Source organism: Miscanthus floridulus, chromosome 4, assembly GCF_019320115.1.
Source record: "Miscanthus floridulus cultivar M001 chromosome 4, ASM1932011v1, whole genome shotgun sequence".
Classification (NCBI taxonomy): domain Eukaryota; kingdom Viridiplantae; phylum Streptophyta; class Magnoliopsida; order Poales; family Poaceae; genus Miscanthus; species Miscanthus floridulus.
The window spans coordinates 14,506,664-14,516,472 of record NC_089583.1 but is presented as its reverse complement, the minus strand read 5'-3'; the positions used below and the strand labels follow the sequence as shown (position 1 = coordinate 14,516,472).

Here is a 9,809-nt window from a genome sequence, read left to right as displayed (position 1 = left end):
AGCAGCAAACGTGTGTCTAGCCTAATAGCAGGGTGAGCAAGGGTAAGGTTGCATCAAGGTAAAGGCCATCAAGAAAGCATACTACCATGTAGGTCCTATCATAGTGTGATTACACTATAAGGTAAAGCAATAGCAGTTCTATATTAGCCATGCGTAATAGGTGCTACGAGATTGGGTGGGATGTGGCACCTTCAGTGTAGTCGTCTCTGTTCTCCTCACGGTACTCACGATCCTCGTCTGTCTGGTTCTCCTCCGAGTCTATAAACGATCGCATTATGGTCGCGTTAGCGATGTCTATAGAGTAGCACAAAGAAGTAATGAAAATTCAAAAGAGCCAAATGCACTCAAACATGGGTTCATTGCGTGGAGCTTGATTTTAGATGAATTTTGGTCCTAGTTTCGTATTTTTCTGAGGTCATATGAATTAGTTATGAATTTTTGAAGTTTAAATCATTTCTGAAAATGGAAAAAGGCTGAATTAATCCTGGGCTGACACGTGTCATGCAGTGACTTGTCCACGTGGCATGCTAACGTCAGCATGACATCATTGTCTCGGTTCTGAGCTGACAGGTGGGGTCCAGCTGACGTTAGCATGATGTCAGCATGATGTCATCAACGTCTTCTGTTCCGACAGGTGGGGCCAGAGGCTATCGGGTCACTGACAGGTGGGTCCAGTCAAAGTCAACGTCAGTCAACGGCAGGTCAATGGTCAATGGTCAATGGTCATCGATCAGGGTCACTGACATGTGGGGCCTGGCTACTGACATCAGCAGCTGATGTCATCATGACATCAGCATGACGTCACCCTGGCTGTGTGGGCTTCTGACATGTGGGTCCCGTGTGACGTCAGCGCCTGACGTGTGGGTCCAGAGTGTCCGTGTCACTGACATATTGGGCTAGGTCAATGGTCAATGTTGACCGGTCAATGGTCAACATGGGCCGGGTCTCAAACAGGCTCTGGTGGGCTCGAGTTGGGCCGAGCTAGGCCGGACACGTGGCAAACTGTGGTGCTGCCACGTTGTGGTCGTGGGCCACCACTGGGCTGACGTCCACGGCTTGCGGTCCACGGTGGACCAAGAGGCGTTGGTCCATAGACCGCAGATAGGACTACGGTGGACCAAGTCCACCCTCCTTCTCCCAGGCACAGTCCTTATGCACCAGGTGCACACACGGGTGGCCGACGAGGGGTGTTCCCCTATTTCTCCTGCGGTAGTGCTCTTGCCGGCGGCGAGCTCGCTGTGAGCCTCCGTGGTGGTGCTGGTGTCCAATTGGGGAGGGGAAAAGCTTGCCCAAGCCACGGTGAGCATGATTCTAGGGCCTAAGTGGTGGCCGGGGCCTTCTAGGGCATTAGCCACGGCGGCTGGTGGCTCGGCAGTGCTCGCCGGTGGCGAGGTCGCACACGCAGGCTCTCTAGTAGCTAAGCTGGGCAGATGAGGGCTCCTACGGTTTCGTGGGTGCACGGCAAAGCCATCCAGGGCTCAAGGCGAGGCTTTGGATTCCTAGGTGGCCGGTAGGGACGTCCCGACGGCCACAGCAATGTAGTGACGATGGCGAGGTGCGTGGGTGAACCATGGGGCTCTAGCAGGGTGGTCACGGCATGGTCACTGACGTGTGCGTGGGTGCGTGTGTTCCCAGCGGTCGGAGACGGCCCTAGCCTACGCGCTCCAAGGGTGGAGCGCCATGGCCGACAAGATGAAGTTCGGCGGCGGTAGGCAGAGAGAGACCGGTTGGGGGCTCACCGTGGGTGTCGTGGAAGAGGGGATAGCGGTGCAGTGAAGAGTTGTAGCCGTGTAGCTCCAGAAGTCGTGTCGTGCCGACCCGCATCCGTGACGACAACGTCGACGTCGTCTTCGACTCTGACGACCTCCTCCCCCGCAGCGGCTTCAGTGTTTTTCTCCCCCCCCCCCTTTCTTCCCCTTCTCCCTCTTCTCTCTTGGTTTGGGTGCACAGTGGATGGCCACCACGGTGGTGGCGGGGCGATGAGACAAGCTAGGGCAACCGGGACCGGGGGCTCTTATAGCCGAGCTTGGCCATGGAGCCCGGCGTTCGGCGGTTGGAGATTGAGGAGGATCGGAGGCGTGCATCTCATCCGATGGCTGGGCGTGGTTTCATGGGCGTGGCACCAAGAGGACAAGGCCATGCCCTGGGCGTGACCCCTTGGCCCACCCCTACCACCGCTGTCGGGGCTCGGTCGCGCGATGGTTGAGCGCGGCATGGGGAAGATGACACTATGGCGGAGGAGCGGCTGACGTGCGGGGCCAAGTGGCAGTGACAGCGAGCGAAGGCGGGGAGGCGCGCGGGTGTGGGCGACGTGTGCTGGGCCGTGCGCGCACGCTGGGTGAAGGCAGGCGCGGTTGGCAGGCCGGTTGGCGCGGTGGAGCTGGACGGGCTGTGAAGCCGAGCGGGCTTGGGCACAGCGAGGCTTCCTTCTTCTTTACCTTTTTTCCTTTTTCTATTTTTCATTTCTTCTCCTTTTGTTTGAATTCAAATTTGGTTTGAATTATGAATTCAAAATTGATGTAATCTATTTATTGGAGTTTAGGGAATTTTATTTAGCTATTTTGTACAACAAAATAGGTGTAGTTTTTGTTATACAAAAATAGAAATAGTTTCCTTTTTAATCTTTTATTCCTTGCTTTGATTAATTAGTTGCTTCATGGTTTATTACTTTAAAGGAGTTGATAAGCATAACATAAAGCAAATAGAATTCCAAATCATAATTTGATTTAACAATGTATACAATACTTTATTTGTTATCATTTAAATAAACACAATTAACAAATGATATGCCATGCTTATGTGTTGTTAACTTGGGTTGGGGTTAGACCTAATGCATCCCTTAGGTTGGGTTACTATACATGACACTCATCATCGCATGGGAGTTTTAAGAAAAAAATTTGTAGTTGGTATTTTTGGCGTATGGATTTTTGGGTTGTTACAATTAAGACACTATAGAGAGTGTGATCATATTTAGGATCAATAGTTATAGTATAAAGAGGGAAAATCTTTGGCTAAGTGGTTATCGAGTGCCACTAGGTGAAGTCATAATTGTATATGCATTTAGGGACCTAGTTTGCTAACAATTAACCCTTGAAAAATGCTCGGAAAATGCTAGCACATGTGCACGTGGGTTATACACATTGTGGTTAGCAACTTGGAAGCAAGGGCGAAGTGTTTAAGGAGAGAGAAAAAGAAAAGGAGGCGAAGGTCAGTGACCGGACTCTATCTGCGCAGAGACCAGACTCTAGACAGGCGTGTCCGGTTAGTGGACCAACGCTCGACCTAGAGGGTCGAGTTGGGACTAGACGCTGGACCTGACTCGGGCACGGCGTCAGGTCACGGCACTCAGAGAAGGAGCTGCTCGGCCTTGCGATCGGACGTTGGCGACGTGGCATGACCGGACGCGCGGGAAACATTGTTCCCGCATCCGGTCTTGGCACTAAGACGCGCGCGAGATTGAGAGGGAAGGACCGGACGCTGGGCGCGTCAGGTCGTCTCTGACCGGGTGCGTCTGGTCTTTAGAAACGCTCTCTGGATGCTTTATGGAAATGACCGGACTCCACGTGGTGGCGCGTCTAGTCGTTTCTTAATAGCGTCCGGTCACACTTTAACAGTGCGAGTGAACGTTAAGTGACCGTTGAGATCTAACGCGCGAGATTCAAAGGAGGGACACATGGCAGGCATCGAGCGACCGGACTCGGCTGACAGGACGCAGGGCAGCGTTCGGTCATGTCTACAAGCTCCCAACGGCTCTCCGAGTCTTGGGGGCTCTATAAATAGAAGTGGCTCGACTTTGGCTCACTCTCTTGTATATTTTCATCAGTGATACATCCTTGTGAGCCTAAGCAAACACCTACCACTCATCTCCATCATTGATTCATCATCTTTGTGAGATTGGGAGTGAGTGTATTTGCTTGAGTGATTGCATCTAGTGGCACTTGGGGATCGTTGTGGCTACGGATTTCTTGTTACTCTTGGTTGTTGTTGCCACCTAGACGGCTTGGAGCAGCGGAGAAGCATTGGCACGAGTTGGTAATTGTTCGTGGCCATCTTTCGATGATTGTGAAGGGTCTTGTACCTTCCCCGGTGGAGCACCGAAAGGTAACTCTAGTAGATTGCTCGTGTCATTGAGTTACCTCACCTGTGGGTAGGTTCTTGCGGCGCCCTTGTGGTGGGCTAGGTGTGTGATACCTTTTAGCCACCGAATCACCAAGTGTTGGTCGACACAATGGGGACTAGCATGTCGGCAAACACGTGAATCTTAGGAAAAAAATCTTGTATCAATTGTGATTCTCCCGGTGATTCTCTTGGTATTCATTGATTGGTTCATTGTCTCTCACCACGGCGGTATAATCATCTCACTCGCTCTCTTGTATTTACATTCTAGTGTAGCTAAGCTCTTTAGTGTAAATTAGTTTTGAGAGCTAGCTTGTTTGTTGAGTAGTTTGGTTAGTGAGGCTCTTTAGTCCGGTCTTTAAGAGCTCACTAACTTAGCTTGTAGTGACTTGGACTTTGCTTGACATAGAGATCATAGATAACTAGAATTGTGGATAGGTGGCTCGCATTTTTGTAGAGCTAGCGCAAAACTTGCTTTACGCCATTTAGTTGTCTAACCACTTGGCTTATGTGTTGTTGTAGAATTTGTATAGGTTATTCACTCCCTCTAGCCATTTAGGACCTTTCAGTGGTTGAGCTGGGCAGTGGGAAGCAGGGGAGGTGGGGTAATTTGGAGGAAGGCACCAGAGCCGGGTCGAGGGGGGGGGGGTTGAGGACGGCGTCGAAGGAGGGTGTTGGAGCCGACCAAGGTGAGGAGGCGGCGGGGGGAGCGTGGAGGAAGAAGGCAAGGCAAGGAAGAAGTTAGCGTGCAGGGCGTGAGGCGTTCGAGCGGATATTTCTCCGTCGACGGACGAGAGAGTAGTAAGGTCCATATATAATATACTCTCTCCGTCCCAGAAAGAATGCAATTCTAGGATAATGTCATGTTTTCACTATGTCAAATTTGACCAATTATATATAAAAAAATCTAAATAGTTATGACATTAAATAAGTATGAGATATAATTTTATAATATATTTATTGTGTCAAAAACATTAATAATTTTTATCTATATATTTGGTTACACTTTGGACATTTTTTTTACTGAGAATGCACCCAATTTACATTTTTCTTTCTAGGACAGATGGAGTAGTAAACTTGTTTGGCAGTCAAACTAATTTTGTTTTTTGAAGAAAAAAAATCTCCAGATTTATACTCGGTCAAAGCCCGAAGAAGACAACATGCCAAGCACGTGATCAGTCGTCCTCTCCTCCTGGCTCAGTTGGCTCACGCGAAGGGGCAGCAGCTGCCACCACTACCAGAGCTGACGCTCAGCCTCGATTCGTTCCCCACTCCAGCTCCGCCGCCGCCGCCGCGCTGTGCGTATCATCTCCTGCCTCGGTTCGCTCACGCCTCACGCGAAGGCAGCTGTGCGCACGATCCCACCAGAGAGAGAGCCCACGCGCAGCTTCGATTCGCTCCCCACTCCACGCCAGTACACTGCCGCCTCCGGCGCTGTGCGCACCATCCCAGTGCGAGCAGCATTTGCCACCGAATCGGAGCGACGGCGCCGACCATGTCTAGCCGGACGCGCCCGCCTTGGCTAAAGAAGCTGAAGCGGATCATTGGACGGCGCCTCCGCTCGGGAAGCCTCAGCGCTGAGGCCGCGCGCCAACTCTGCAACGAGGTGCTCCCTTCAATCCAAAGGCGTTCCCCACAACCGGCCGTTTCGGCACCGGCGGACGTGTGGAGGGCCGACCGCCGCCCTTCCTGGGAGCTGGAGCAATTCATCGGAGAGTGTTACCGCTCGGGGGACCTCGGCCCCGAGGACGCACTCGATCTGTTCGACGAATTACTTCCTCAAGCGAGGCCCGGCTCCATTTACGCCCTCACCCAGCTTCTCACCACCGTCGCTCGTGCCCCGGTCTCCTCCACCGTGCGTGACGGCCCTGCAATCGCCGTGTCCATGTTCAACCGCACGGCCCGAGCGGGCGCCAAGAAGGTGGCTCCAACCACAGCTACCTACGGCATCCTCATCAGCTGCTGTTGCGATGCAGGCTGCTTGAACCTCGGCTTCGCCGCATTGGGCCAAATCATTAAGACGGGACTGAGGGCAAATCCCGTCATCTTCACGCCCCTGCTCAGGACCCTCTGCGCAGAGAAGAGGACGGGTGATGCAGTGAATATTGTGGTCAGACGGATGCCTGAGCTTGGCTGCACCCCTGATGTCTTCTCCTACACCACACTTCTCAAAGGGCTATCTGATGAGAAGAAATGTGAAGAGGCTGTCGAGCTGATCCACATGATGGCTGAGGATGGAAATGACTGCCCACCTAATGCGGTGTCTTATACCACCGTAATCCATGGCTTCTTTAAAGAGAATGAGGTGGAGAAAGCTTGCACCCTGTTTCGCGAAATGCTTGATCATGGGATCCCGCCAGATGTTGTGACTTGCCGCTCAATCATTGATGGCCTATGCAAGGTTCATGCAATGGACAAGGCCGAGGAGGTCCTGCAGTAGATGATTGACGAACATATTATGCCTAATTGCACTACATATAGCAGTCTGATCCACGGATACCTCTCTTTAGGACAGTGGAAAGAGGCAGTCAGAATTCTCAAACAAATGTCCAGATATGGGCAACGACCAGATGTTGTTACTTACAATATGCTGATAGACTGTCTTTGCAAATCTGTAGGGCATGCAGAAGCTAGAGAGATTTTTAATTCTATGATTCAGAGCAGTGAAAAACCCAATGTTACCACCTATAGAAGTCTGCTTCATGGGTATGCTACCGAAGGCAATCTTGTGGAAATGAACAATATCAAGGATCTGATGGTACAAAATGGAATGCGACCTGACCGTCGTGTCTTCAACATACAGATGTATGCATACTGTAAATGTGGAATGCTAGATGATGCAATCCTTACATTTAACCAAATGCAGCAGCTCGGATTGATGCCAGACATAGTCAGCTATGGGACGATAATAGATGGGCTTTGCAAGATTGGTCGGCTGGACAATGCAATGTCCCAATTTTCTCAGATGATTGATGATGGATTGTCTCCCAATATCATAACATTTAGAACCCTAATTCATGGTTTTTCTATGTACGGCAAATGGGAGAAGGCTGAGGAACTATTTTATGAAATGATGGATAGAGGCAATCCTCCTGATGTCAATGTGTTCAGTGCAATGATAGACAAGCTATTCAAAGAAGGAAAGGTTACGGAGGCCCAAAAACTCTTTCATTTGATGCCATGTGCAGGAGCTAAACCTGATGTTGTTTCCTATAATACAATGATTCATGGGTATTTCATTGCTGGTGAAGTGGGCAAAGTGATGAAGCTCCTTGATGATATGCTCTTGATTGGCTTGAAACCCACTGCTGTTACCTTTAATACTTTACTTGATGGCATGGTCTCTATGGGATTGAAACCTGATGTTGTTACCTGTAAGACTTTGATTGATAGCTGCTGTGAAGACGACAGGATAGAGGATATATTAACTCTGTTCAGAGAAATGTTGCTCAAGGCTGATCGGACTGACTATCACGGAAAATATAAAACTGAGTGTGATTTCAGAATTGAAGGACTGCCATTGGGGTGGAACTCAAGCTGCAGATGGCCAAAAGGGTTCAATAGAGAACGGAGTCTTAACCTTAATTAGGACGTGTTATGTTGTGCTTAGTTGTACTTGAAGATGACTTGGATGTGTCATCAATCTGGAGAAGTTAAGGTAAAGTTTCTTATCTACCCTGTAGTATGGTAGATCTTCTTGTCTTTTTAAATTTCAGTGTTACGAATTGTGCAAGTTTGATCTTTTCTGTAGGATATGTATGAGGGGACTCCTTTCAATATAAGGGCTATCTTTATATTAGGCATTATTTTTCTTAGATCAATAGCCTTTATGTTTGCTGAAGAAACTGTATTTTCTTTTTTCTACTCTTGAGGAGTTTAAGAAGACCTGGTCCTGAGTCTTGCGCAAAGTGTAACTGTGTAGACCAAGTGTAAACTCCTCTGATTTTAAAACATGTGTAGACCAAGTGTAACTGTGTAAGCTTCTTGTCACTGTTTCAGTGTGGCAGTCTTGCTCAAAGCTTTAGAAGTCGTTACACCAACCAGAACTAGTTAATGTATTTGAGAAAGCAAGTCTACAAGGATGCTTACGGCACAAGTTATTAATTCAATACAAGGTGATCTTCCTCAGGTTCGAAGAACTAGTTATAGCTTAAAGCACAATGAAAGCATACCAAAGATGAACAGAGGGAATAGTTACCGACAAGACAAGGTCTGGCCACTGTAAAAAAAAAGGGCTAACAAGCAAGTTATGCTCTCGCCAATATAGCTTATGTGCACACTTTGTTAGATTTTGAAGAGTGTGGCTACTAGCATGCTGAAGCTGAATATAGCGAGCTCTTGATGCCACAGCTTAACCAAAGTGAGGTGATCTCCCTTCACCAGCGATAAATCCCCACCCTCCTTCACTACATTGCTGCTCATGGACAGAACCTTTAGTGTTGCTTGCTCCTGAGAGGCCTACATGATGTATTTGATGTACTTGTGCTTCCTAAAAGAACTCTTGGAATTCAGAAGTGTGCCGTCAGACCGTTCCCCTGCATTGACACCATTTCTTTCTGTCCAGAGCATCCATATAACGTGTTTGCATGTCTCACAGCCCCAGAGGCCTACATGATGTGCTTGTGCTTTCTGAAAGAACTCCAGGAATTCAGAAATGTGCCTTCATTCATACTGTTCCCCTGCATTGCCACCATTTCTTTCTAGAGCATCCATAACGTATATATTAGGAAAAGATATTATACTGAGCGACGTTTTGTCCAGCAGTACCCAGACATGAAACAGGATTTCTTTCGGAGATTGCAACGCTGCCATTGCCACACGATATTCCACCTAATTTGCTAAAATAAACATTGAATCATGTTAGCATGAGTTGCCTAGGCCTTGCAAAGTTCATGTTTGATCAAAGGGACTTTTTTTTGAGACAATCAAGGTACTATTTAGGAAGGCAGGAATCCAAACCAAAACAAAACGAAAACTGCAGTATTGTAGTGTTTAGTTCTCTCTCAAGCGGACCCTAACATGGTGTTCAGCTGATGAGCTCAGAAAAGGAGGGATAGTGAACCATGCTATCATGAATTGCTTGAACCTGCCCTGACACGTTAGACTGTTCATGTGGCTGATTAAGAGCTAATTTGAGTGAATGATACCTCCGAAGAAGAACTGCAGGATCTGGAGGGTGTCTACTTGCCTAGCTGCGCTGGTGCATGGCAACCTGCTAGGAAGGCCCAGCATTCGTGAGCGGAACTTCAGTGTAAGGAGTGCTCTGTTCTTTCTTTTTCAGTAAACCCTTTATGTTGCATCTGTCTTCTTTAAAGTCCAAAACCTTATTGCAGACTAGCAGATGCTCGACCTTGCATTTGCTCAAATGCTTGGCTGGAGACTGAAAAGTGAACTGAATGGCTGGGACTGCGATAATGTGAATATGTTGATTAGCTTTTAAAGTTACATATAACCGCCAGTCGTGACACATTAACCATGTGTTACATTATTATTCCATCCTTCGGTATTAATAGCGTATGCTTGTCCTTGTGGTTAGCGCATGAAAAAAAAATACGGTATGGTAATGGCAAATGAGCACAGGCAGTGACACAGGGTATAATGGCAAACAAGCACCAAGGCAGGGATGGCAGCAGCAACAAGGAAGAGGAAGCCATCAACAACTAGCACCAAAAAGGGGAGGCCAATCAAGAAAA

At 48.5% G+C, this 9,809-nt stretch overlaps 1 pseudogene; it reads left to right on the top strand.

The window, feature by feature from the left end:
- Positions 1 to 5,329: 5,329 nt before the first annotated feature.
- LOC136550996 (protein Rf1, mitochondrial-like) lies at positions 5,330 to 9,264 on the top strand (annotated as a pseudogene).
- Positions 9,265 to 9,809: the final 545 nt, after the last annotated feature.